Here is a 13,275-nt window from a genome sequence, read left to right as displayed (position 1 = left end):
AGAACCGGGCTGATAGCTGGAGTGACGGAGCCCCTCTGTTGTCTGCAGTGACTCCTGGTGTGCTGCAGCAAGGTAGTAGCCCCGTCCAGCCTACTCCACTAAGTGCCAGTTCCCCCGTTCATCTGTCCCGCATGGCTCTCTGTCGCTCTTTCTCAACTGATGAGATTGCTCACTCGACACAGTCTGTGATGAGCTGGGGTTAGGACCGTGTCCAACGCCAATATGATCACCACTCCGACAGACCTGTGTGTATGACACAAGTTGACCCAAGTGCTCCGTTCACTGAAAACAGGAAAAATTCCTTAAGTGTCGTGACAAAGGTTCTGGAAAATTCTGTAGTAATGAATAAAGAATGCCCTGCAAACACTAAGAAAGGTCCTACCTCTCCTACGTTGAAACCTGATAAACACACCACAAAAAGGCAAATATCACACCTAAGTGGCGCAAATGAAGACATATGGTCTAAGGTGTGCTACAAACGCTTCAAAATCAACAATCAAACTCCAAGGAACTGTGATCCACACGAGGGACTCGAGCACGTGTTGACCTCTCAGAAAAGGTTGAACACGCAACAACACCACCCTAATAGGTCTCTCTCGTCTTTTACCCATACCTCACAGCGCTCTGCCACCAATGAATGTTTGTCGGAAGACTCACAAGACTCGTCGCTGATGGAACGTCCATTTCCGAAAATACGCCATACTAGAGAAAAGTCGGAAATGGCCAATCTACTTCAGCCACCAGTGTTCAGTGCTGAAAATAGAGCCACTATGCCTCAGACTGAGCTACAAACTCTAATAATTTCATCTATGACGATGTCTATGGCCCCCTATATGAAACTATATGAAGCCTTGCATGAAGCCACTAAGGACCTGACAACTGTCGTGGCTCTAATGCATTCGAAACTAATCCGGATTGAACAAGTCTGTGATCAGTCTTACAATGACCAACAAGAAGGTTTGAAAAGACTAGACGGATCATGTACGTTGTTAAAAGAGCAAAGGAAAAACGATGCAATTGACAAAAAACTCTTGGCTGAAGTAGCGAGAGAGGCGCTAGCTTTGTTCAAATACGATGGTCTAACATCAAACCGGCAAAAGCAGCAAATCACTCAACCAACTGTGAGCAAGACACCGACTCGATGTAATAAGTCCTTAAAGGAACGCTGTTTAGAGGATGTAAACCAAAACACTCAAGAGCCTTCAGACGTGATTGTAATCCAGGAAGATGCGCACCCTGGCCCGTCGGTCTCGACGGATTCTACACTGGGAAAGCTGGCAACTTCGCCAACCATAAGTGAGGTGTTTCCCCCAAGTCGGATACACATAACGGATAATATGCCCACGCAAGACGCAGAACCCCTGCCTATAATGATGGCAATATCTGAAGATATTACTTCTGACATTTCATTCAACACTGCATTTGAACAGGCGAGGGGAAATTTGAACCAAGCTCTACGTGACTCCCAGGTGGCATCTTCCTCTCAGGGAGATCTGGGCGCTGAAGCTTCTACATCTATTCCCTCTGCAATATCTGCAGTGACTTCAATACCTACTTATTCGGTCTTCAACAAGGCGTCACAACCTAAGGTGTTGACCTCAAAGCCCTTAGCTATTCCACCTGCAAAACAGGTGAAGAAACCGAAGAATCAAAAAGGTCTTAGAAACAAGGCACTGCATGGTGCACAGATATTTCTACGTAACATAAACGTGGTCCAGAACGTGGCATGCAACATCAACAAGTGTCTAAAGGCAGCCTCTTCAATCAGTGGGAAATCGCTAAATAAACCCTTAGATACAGAAGTCCCTGTAACACCTGACGCAGTGGCTGCGTCAGGCTCGAACCACGAGTTATCAAGTGAGCTGTTGAACCTATCAACATACGACGATGCAACACACGATATCCAGGATGTAGAGGCCACCTCTTCCCATGAGAACCAAGAGGGCGACGTCGTCCACACCTCGATAGACGTAGAGAACACCAAACAAATTAACATTGACGCTCCTGCACATGGCCCTGGAAATGAACTTCCTGTTATCCAAACTGTTCCAAGTATCATCAATTTAAGCTCTTGTTCCGTGACTGGCACGCAAACGACTCCTAATGCATGGTCCTCTGCAAGAAGAACCTGTCAACTAATTAATGAAAAGGAAGTCCAGCAGGGGCAGCTGAAATCACCGAACAGTCCAGTGTTTATGACCCTACATGAAAAAACGATGCGGGTCTCTACGGAATAGGGGTCGTTGGCCCCTGGAAATATTCGGAGTAATCCGTATGTCCCCGCTAATCTGGCGGTAGCAAGGCTACATAATGATACCGTAAAAATCTCAGATACGGATAGGATTCTCCATGGTGAGTGTCAAGTTCGCAATTCAAAGGCTTCCCTGAATGACGTTCGATTGTTTCAGCCCAGAACGTCGGGAGGAGCCAGATTGAAGTGCCCTATCTACAAACTGGTCATTGAAAGGCTAGATTCCTCCGATAAACTAATACTGAACCGAGGCAACATAATCAGGCTTCTACACCTTGTACCTGCCCTACGGGCCATAAGCTCAAATGATCTGATGATCGTGGAGTTTTTCAACGAAAAAAGGAACGATAAGGTGGTGCTTCACGTTTCGTCACCTATTGTTGCTTCAACAATACTGGACGCCAATATCGCCCTGTTTTCTCTTGGCTTTGAAGTCTATAAATACTCTGAATCGGCTCATAAAACATCCAATGGAACTGAGGTCCCATACACCCACAAAGCCACAAGTAAGGACGCGTGGGTGAGTATGCCGGAACCCACGGATCAGAGTGTCATCAACGTTCAAGTACCCCCTTGTTCATCAACTCAGAAGGCACCCTTGGACGGAACCAAACAGAACAAACTGGGTAATTCTTGCCACGACCAGATACTGGAGGTCTCTGAGAGGGAGCTACAAAAAGAGAATATACGAATCACTATACTCTGTAACGCCAAACAAGGTGGATCGAGTGTTTCCAGTAACAAATCCTTCAGCCCTAGTGGCGGTCAGCAAGAGTGGCAATGGTTGTCTGCAGCCTTGTGCAGCAAAAATCCCCAATAATGCCGGAATGAGGCCCCTGAAGCTCGGTGTAGATTGGCTTCATGGAACACCCGTGGCTTTTCACACCTGTTCAATTCAAACTGGCTGCAGCAATCGACATCGCTTGTCTCCAGGAAACATGGTTACGAGAAACCCCAGTAATGGACGACTTTGAGGTGGCCTTAAACCCTGCTCTAAAATCTTTAAAAGGACGTCCGATGTCGGGCTTGGCCACCATGGTTAGGAAAACCTCAGGCTGGAGAATTGTGAGTTCGACCAATTACTCCCCTTTCATCCAAGCAACGCTAATGTCAAAACTAAAACACAAAGGGTCACCCATGGAACAGTTGTGTGTTGTAAACCTGTACTGGCACCACACGAATGCTGGAAAACAGATATTCATCGATCAAATTATGGAAATAGTCGATGAACTGCTGGAAACAAATGGCTGGCCGAACATTCTCATCTGTGGTGATTTAAACATCGACCTTTTTAAACCATCAGGCCCGGAAAAAACTTCTTTGGCCAAGTCGTGGTCAGAGGAATTGACCCTTAGAAACGTACAACTTCTAAATGGTAACACTCGTGACGATATGCCGCCAGTCCCCACGTGGCATCGTGATGGACAAAGGTCTACAATTGATTACATATTTGTATCAGAAGCCCTACACACTCGGATAACCTCGCTGAAAATTATTGAAAAGACGGAAAGCGATCACAACATGCTAATAACTACATTTACAACTACGACAAAACAGAAACCTGAGCTATGGCCCCATCAACTCCAGGTGGTTTCCAATAGAGTAAGACTGAGCCTCGAAACACAGGATGTGGAACATCTGGTAAATCTCTACTGCAAGACCTGGCCAAACGTCGACTATGATCATCTTCTGATACACTATAAGCCCAAGCAAGCGGGCTTTAAAAATATGGCCTTAGTACGCCAACACTGCTTTGACCTGGAATTGCTGACACAAAAGCGTTTTATGCGTCAAGACATCCGAAGGCTGAAGTGTTCAAAGGGCACAACTTACTTACGTGACGTAAAGGCGGTTAAGCAGAGATACAAAAACTGGCTAAAAGCTCACAAGCATGTAATGGCCCAAAACGATGCAGAACAGATGTTGATGGTATTAAAAAATAAGAACTCTAGAGACTTTTGGAGGCTTATGAACAATCAGCACGCCCCCCAAAAAGCCATTCAAGTTTGCATGGTGTCTGAATCTGATTGGATAATTCACTTTCAAGGTTTATACAAAGCACCTGTTTCAACCAACAGCCCTGTTAAACTAACACCTAAATCGTGGGCCTTGTCTTTTTCAAAAGATGAAATAGTGACCATCATTAAAAAGGCGAAAAATTCACGGGCACCTGGTCCAGATGGCCTGACAAATTTCACTATAAAACAACATCCAGAGCAATGGGCAGAGTTCTGTGTAACGTTGTTTAATCGAGTAAATTTAAGTGGCCAGACGCCAAAATCCTGGAAGACCGCGATAGTGGTACCTATCTTCAAAAAAGGCGACAGAGCAAACCCAAAGAGCTATCGTCCAATTGCTCTATTAGACGTCCTGGGTAATATCTACGCCACGATGCTCCAACAAAAACTTGTAGCCTGGTCACAAACTTCAAACCACGTGGATAAGCGCCAATCAGGTTTCGTGAAGCAGGTGGGATGCTCGCTGAATTTACTCCTGCTAAACATTATTAAAATGGAAGCGATAAAGTCTAACACTAAGGTCTATCTAGCTTTTATAGACTTTTCATACGCTTTTGACACCATCAACAGAGCGATCCTGTGGGAAAAACTGAAGCGTTGGGGATGCCCGTCAGATTTAAGAGCGGCAATCAGAGAACTGCACACAAACACCTCTATCCGTGTTAGGCTGGATCAATTAGGGCAACTATCCAAAGCAATAAACACCTTTAAAGGAGTCAAACAGGGGTGTCCGTTAGCTGCAGTACTATCCGGCCTTTTTATATCGGACATAGGCGAAGCAATTGGAGTAACAAAATCATTTCCACCGAAAGTGGCCAAATCACACGTAAATTGGCTACTATATGCTGATGATTTGATCATCCTGGACCGGACGCCTATTGGGCTGCAAAGAAAGCTAAATGCAGTTCGACAATACGTTATTTCTAATCAACTACTGATCAACACGAAAAAATGTGAAATACTGGTCCTGCAAAACCTAAAAGGCGGCTGGGTGGCGCGGAAACGCACCCCAAACTGGACGCTAGACCACAAACCTTTGCAAATATCTGCCAGTGTTAAATACCTGGGAATGATCATAAGTTCATCAATAACGGATGGACCGTGGCAGGCTGACATAAGAAGAAAATGCAAACAACTAGCAAACCAGGCACTAATTATCCACAAAAGATATGGTAAATTCTCGTTAAAACCTGTGCTGGCCTTCTACCATCAGAAGGTAATCCCCTTACTGACATACGGGGCTGAAAATGCTTTCGGCTGTTCTTATGAAATTTGGGACTCTTTAGAGAACTGCTTTTGGTCCAAAGTATTAACACTCCCGAAAGGCGTGAAGACTGCCTGTATAAGATATGAACTGTCGATAATATCAATTCATGCCAGGATCTGCTGGAGTCTACTAAACTTGTATCGTAAAACATGTTCTAGAGCACAAATTCCTCAATTTGACATCTTCTATGTTGGTTCAGTTGGTAACTCCAATGTCATCACAATGTGGTCAAACAGGTGCGAAGAATTACTACAGAATTTCGACATCAAGATCGAGTTGCTCCACGAAAATCCGGATGCGGCAAAGCTTAAAATCTGGCGCATCGACTGGGAGCTTACATGCACAAAGAGAGCGATGGCCAAATCGATGTGTGATGTGCCACTGGAAGCACGTGCCTTTAATACCCAGCAGCGTTACATTACTCTGTTTCCAGATCCACAAGCAAGAAAGCTGTTTTTACTGTTCAGGCTAAATCTGTTCAAAACTACTGAACGTCTTCGCTTATGGAAGAACAATGAGCACCCTAAAACCCGAATGTCGACTTTGTCTGTTAGCCAAAGAGTCACTCAAACATTTAGTGCTATTTTGCCCTAAGCTGAAAGCTGAAAGATCAATCCATCTGGGCCCATGGAGTGTAATCCATCCATCCTTTTGTGCTGATGACTGGTGGAACCAGATGTACCAAGGAACCGACTTGAAACTGATACTTCCATTAACACGTTTTTTGGAGCAAATTGAAAAATGTCTGATGATGGCACCAGTAGGGGAAACAAATTAGTAAAACCTGTCACGGTATAACCTGTATAATAACTTTGTGAATGGAACTCGCACAAAAGTCTACTACTGATGATTGTTTGTTTGTATGTCTAAGTGTTGCTTTGTGTTTGTACATATGTCGTCACTTTTAAAGGTTTGAAAAAACCAATAAAATAAAAAATAAAAAAAATTCTTGCCTACATTTTTAGGCCGCAAGCAACAGTGCTTCAAGCACACGAGATTGCCTCAAGGGTACTATGAAAGTCACAGTATTTTCAATAGAGTGATGCATGCCGACCTGGGAAATATTCAGCTGCCTAGCACGATCATCCAGAATGTGGATGATCTGCTGGTATGTAGTGAAAATGAACAGCAGTGCAGGAGGGATTCTATTGCATTATTGCAATTGTTGGTTCACAAAGGGTACAAGGCAGATAAAAAGAAGCTACAATACTGCCAACAGGAGGCACTATATTTGGGGCAACTTCTCTCTAGAAACGGGAAAAATATACTACCAGATAGGGCGGCAGCAGTACGTACCACCCCTAGGCCCAGTACTGTCAAGAAAATGCAGCAGTTTTTGGGCTTATGTAATTATTGTAGTGCATGGCACCCAGCACCCACATCGAAAGCACACCAGCTAAGGCACAGACCTGTCTGTGCCTGTCCGTGACGGGCCGCTGTGCTGGCCACATGAATCTTACACCTGAGTACCACACTAGTATCCTCACACCGTGTAACTTTTTACCACCCCCTCTATCGCTCACGCACCGCCCTGGCAATTACGAGTGTCTCTTCACTCCGGAGCTGTACTAGCATGGAAATTGACTTCCCTTGAACTACCTGCAAGAACTAATTGTGTACAAACTCCAATGCCTCGGCACATATACACTGCCGATTGACATCAACTTGTGCAGTTCATTGCCCATAGCGATCCGACGTGCCCTAATATGTCTCTTCTAACTGCAACACGTACGTGCTCCTGTACATATTGGAACGCGTGCATGAGTCAGACACAGTCGCCTCGACTTAATCCTATCTGCCTATACCCACATTCCATGCACCCACTGACTGTTTTATTGGTATCGGCCCAATGTACATTATAGAGCACATATCTTATTGATTATGCACTGTTTCATCTGCACTTTATGATTGTATGCCTCTTCTGCATTTTGTGATTGTGCCTTACCTGCATTTTTGTGCCTATTGTTAGTATATCTTGGTGACTGTATTTCTCTATCTACTGTATGCTTCCAACTACTCCCTGTGCATCATTGAGCAGGTACTGTTTTGATTACGAGCCTCATCTATACAGCTTGACCATTCCATTCATACAGAACCAATTTAACCCCCCTGGCCATATACCGCATTGGATCCATGCTCATCCAGTAATGTGTTCACTGCTGTACTTTCTCTGTTCCATAACCCACTGTGTAATGCAAAATGACTTTACTTAGGCTCTCACATGCCTCCACTGTTGTATTCATTAACCTATTGCTTAAATTGGAACTAGCCTACTGCAAGGTTTATAGGCCTAGTTGCATCATACTGGTAGCCCACTGCTGTATTTACTAGATTATTATCTAAACCCGAAATAGCCTACCTCAAGGTCTATAGGTCCAGCTGCATCCGATTGAAAGCCTACTGTTGTACTTACTAGACTATTACCTAAACTTCAACTAGCCACTGCAAGGTTATAGGCCCAGTTGCATCTTATTGGTAGCCCATTGATGCACATTGCAAACAGCTTTACCGGGTGCAAACCTGTTCCTACTGTTGTACCCACTAACCTATTGATTGTACCTGAACTAGTCCATTACTATGCTCATCAGCCTAGTTACATCCTGTCTAGTCTATTGCTCGACACATTAGTTCTCTGTCTGCACCCTACCGAGCCCACTGCTGTACTCACCTAGCGTTGCGACCCTAGCCTATAGTTGTACGCAGATTACTGTTTATAGCTGAGACAGGCTACCATTGTGCTTACTGGTCTGATTGTACCGTAAACACGGCCAAGAGCAATATGTACAACACCATCTGGCTACACCTACTCCTACTGTCTACAATATTGGCACTAGGACAACGGACCAGTGTGGCAGGATACACAGACACTACTCCACTCCTCTCAACTAGAGGAAGTTCCAATATACGTACTATGGGGACCATATCCGTACCTACCCACCCCAAATGAACCTTGACGCTCAACATAGCATACCTACCAGATACCCAACAGGGACACTGATAGACACCAAATCGTGTCTACATTACCCTGGCAGTCCAAACCAACGCCCACCGACTTACCTTAACCTAAACCCTGACTTAAGCAAAACTAATCTTCCATCCCTCACTCACCTAAGAAACATTAGGCTCCGCTCAAGACTAACTAGACTCCACGAGCCCCTGATCAGAACTACTATCAACTCATACCTCTCAAGAGAATGCCTATTGAATAAACTAAATACTAAGGCAACAACTAATAATTTCATTACCCCAATCCTGCTTAAGTCCGACGGTCATCCCCACAAAAAAGAACATTTGAGTGAACCCCCTACCATGCTACCTGCCACAAAAGCAAGCCAGTGTCAACCTTTGAACCTTGGGCCTAGCAACAACTCCCCAGACATCAAAGGTACACCAATCAATTCTAGATCTCTTGTAGTACATGCCATTGATATAGCAGATTAATCTGCGCCGACGACTATGACTTTCTAGCTTTAACAGAATCATGGCTTCATGCAGCTGCTGGCCCAGCTCTCATGCTTGCAGTCCCTGACAACAATACTATACTCGGAGCAGATAGGATTGATTCCAGAGGAGAAGGAATAGCTATTATTGCTAAATCTAACTTAGCAATAAGACTAGCCCCGGCTATAAACATCAAATCATACAAATTACTCACTGTGAAACTTCCCATATCCAACTCCCAAACGCTCACTATCCACCTGATCTATGGACCTTCGGGCCCTATCGGCACTTTTGAGGAGGACATCTCCATAATATTATCGGACAACACAAAAGTTACATCTAAAATCCTATTACTGGGAGATCTTAACCTGGGTCTCAATTACCCTAATGACCTGCAAGCTACAGCAATCTCTAACATTCTCACCAAACTTGGCTTCACACAAAAGGTAACTCTGCCCACATATAAAAAATCTGCATTCGCTTCCTAGGGCATTCATCCCACATATATGGTGAATTCAGGTATATATACCTTCTATCGTTCTATGAAACACCTGACGGAAATCCATTTCCCTATAACATTTCTATGCCTTTAAGAGGCGATCCAAGAATACCTAATAGGTATTTGACTTGAAGTTTCACACTTGCAAGATTGTAGGTGTGTTTACCCTTGCTGTTTAGGGAATTATCCCGACCATGTCTTGCCTTGAGGACAATCTTTTGGTCGAAACATGTGTCGGCTGTCAACACAATAAAAATCTCCATTCAAAATCTGGATGGCTGTTTTGTTAACACTGAATGATATTGTGACTTCAATATCATAATTTATTGTTCTTTGCGCAGTAGTACTACACACCTTCCAATTTCGTGTTCATAACTGTTGGAGGAATTTGGGGGAACCTCCTGTGTAGTATATGCAGCATGGGACTACTTTTATTATAAGAGAGTTGAGCGCACCCCACTCTTGTCACTTCCCCTAACATCCCTTTAGTCACATATAATAAAGGAAGAACATTAGATTGGGTGGCAGAACTTAATTGTAATGCCTCAATTACTTCCATAACCCCCCAACATTGGACAGACCATTACCTCATATCCTTCACTCTTGCAGCCAAAAATCTGACACCTAAATACAACCAAGTAGCTCCCTCCACCCTTACGAGGAACAAAAAGAACATCTCAGCAGATAAACTTATACCTCTTATATTACCCATCTTTAATGCCCTACCTGACACTAGTGACCCTGCTACTCTAGTAGATGAATACAATAATACTATGACAAAAGCACTAGACATGATTGCCCCTTTAAAAATTAGGAAAAGTAAACCGAGAGCTCACTTAAACTCCTGGTTTTCTCCACATTTCAAAACTCTGAGAGCTGAAAAAAGAAAATGTGAAGTCACCTGGAGACACCTACCCAACGAGGAAAAAAAAATAACCTCATCAACATCTCAGCCTTATACAAGAAAGAAATAATACAGACCAAACAGGAAACGTACAATAACAGGATTCTCCAAGCTAACTCTATTACTAAGGAACTTTTTGTAATCTTAAAAGAGTTGGAAGCCCCCATTCCCCCCACAGACAACTGCTTGAAAGACAAACTTTGGTCTTCCAACATTCAGAACGCCCTCACAAATAAAATGTCCCTCCTTCAGAATAAGATTGCGGGAAAAAGAGCTTCCATTCCTATCTCAGACACTCCTGACAACACCCATACGCATACCAGTAAACCACCCCAACGCTTTCGTTTTTCAAGAGTTTCTATCCTGGAGATGGAAAAAATGATCCTTTCACTAAAACCTTCAAACTGTCAGGGAGACAAATGCCCAGCCCAAATTATCAGATTATAAAGATGCGGCAAGAGACCTTTCACCATTCATAACTAAACTAATCAATGCCTCCTTTAGATCAGGCAACATCCCCCGCAACTTAAAAGAATCGTGGGTCCTTCAACTACTCAAAAAACAAACACTAGACCCGACTATACCCACCAACTACAGGCCCATCACAACTGTACCTTTCTTACTAAAAATTCTTGACCTTGTGGCCTACTTGCAGATACAGGAGTATTTAGAGTCGAATCAGCTCCTGGGAATTAGACAATCCGGCTTCAGGCCCCAACACGGCACTGAAACGGTACTGATAGATCTTAAAACCCAGATTGACAAACTTAAGGACAAGGGGAAAACAGCCCTGCTACTTTCGGCCACCTTCGATCTGATGGACCATAAAGTACTTTGTAATCACCTTGACTCAGTGGCTCATTTCGCTCAGGATGCCATGATATGGATTCAATCATTCTTGAGCACCAGGACTATGAGAGTCTTCTCGACATCTGCAGCAGCAGATCCCATCCCTATTACATGTGGTGTGCCGCAGGGCTCCTGCGTCTCACCCACAATGTATAATATATTTACCAAGCCACTATTTGATGATCTAGACCATCTGGGTGTCATCTACACTAATTATGCAGATGATACCCAGATCCTCATACCACTTACTGGAGATTATGACAAGGATGTGGCTTTGGTAAATAAAATATACCTCATCATCCAAGCATGGATGGCCTACCATGGCCTATGCTTAAATGATGATAAAACGGAGCTCTTCATTCGAGGGGCAGCTCTCAACATCAACAAACTGAACCCAATATATGCCTCATTCAACATAGATGGTAACCTTATCAAAGTTGCCAAAGAGGTAAAAACAATTGGTTTTTACCTTGACTCCACCCTTACACCTGTTAAACAAGTAAATGCCATGGCCTCTGCCTCGGCTTACTCTTGTAAGCTGATCAGAGCCGGCAAACCATTTCTATCCAGACAGTTGCACCATACTTGCCACAGCACTTATTCTCTCCAAGTTGTATTACTGTAACTCACTATATCTGGGCGCCAGTAAACACACCATCAATAAGATCCAAATCCTACAAAACAACACCCTGAGAACGGCACAGGGCATTGCTAGAAGGAAACATATCTCCGAGGCAAGGAGGCAGAACAAATGGTTGTCTATCAAAGATAAAATCCTGCTCAAAACTGCATCGCTAATTTACAAATGCTTGACCAAGGCTGCCCCCGTTAACTCGTGGAGAGAATCAACGGAAGAAGCACCAGCCGTCCCACTAGGTCTGCCAACTCAGACTGTTTAGTAGTACCTAGGTTCAAACAGACAAAAACTGGTGGGATCAGTTTCCCCGTCAAATCAGCACAGTTATGGAACTCCCCCCCTCCACCTTGAGGGTGCACCAAACATTTCTTAAATTCAGATTTAGATGGCTCGGGGAAAATGACCACTAGCCCTAATTGCGGTAATCATCTGCAAACGTTTAAACATATTTCACATTAACATTGTAAATCATCTGCAAATGTTCTTAATTTACTGTATATTAATATTGTAAAAATCTTGTAATTATGGATAGTTATGATTTTATTGTATATAATATATGATTACAGATCCCTATTAGCACCTTGTCAGGGATCTGCTGTACATTTACGTGTAACCTATGTAACATAAGTAACCATGTAAACTGAAAATATGCTCACATTTTTATGTAATCTGCACCCTGATACCTCTGGGTTTGGTGTGCATTACAAATGAGTAAACAAACAAGCATGGATCTTAGACTACGCAGCCTACACAAGGCCGCTGTTACAAAGTCTCAGAAAAGTACAGAAAACAAAAAACAGCAAATTGTAATGGACTGAAGAAATTAAAAGATAATTTGAGGACTTGAAAGAAGCTATTTGCACGGCCCCTGTTTTAGCAACTCCGGATTATACACAGGAGATATTTATTTTCCCACCCTGATGGACTGGTCATAACTGCAGTATTGACTCAAAAGAGCACAATGGGCCACAGGCCATTGGCTTATTATTGTGGGATGCTCGACTCAGTCATGCGGGGATAGTTTGTGTGCGAACAAGCATTCGCAGCGGCTGCATTTGCAATAGATACAGTTTCACGATTGTCATGGGGTGCTCTGTTACCTTGTTTGTGAAACATTCACTATTTGCCATTTTTGAAAGGTCTAAATCGACCTTGACGACTCAGAGATCCTCTGCATATGAGATTATAATGTCCAAACTTCATATTCATATAGTAAGGTGTAAGAGGGTAAATCCTGCCAAATTTTTTGACAGAAGCATCCACTGATGACGTGAAAACGCATGACTGTGCTACATACGAGGGTGTAGAGGAGGGTAAATCTAAAGCTAGATACATTGCATTAACAGAAGGAGATATACCATATGTTGATGGGTCATCAATAATTGACCAGGAGACGGGACGGAGGTACA

The sequence above is a fragment of the Ambystoma mexicanum genome, chromosome 9 (genome assembly GCF_040938575.1).
Source record: "Ambystoma mexicanum isolate Mex_15411 chromosome 9, UKY_AmexF1_1, whole genome shotgun sequence".
Classification (NCBI taxonomy): Eukaryota; Metazoa; Chordata; class Amphibia; order Caudata; family Ambystomatidae; genus Ambystoma; species Ambystoma mexicanum.
Note: the sequence above shows the minus strand (reverse complement) of the source record.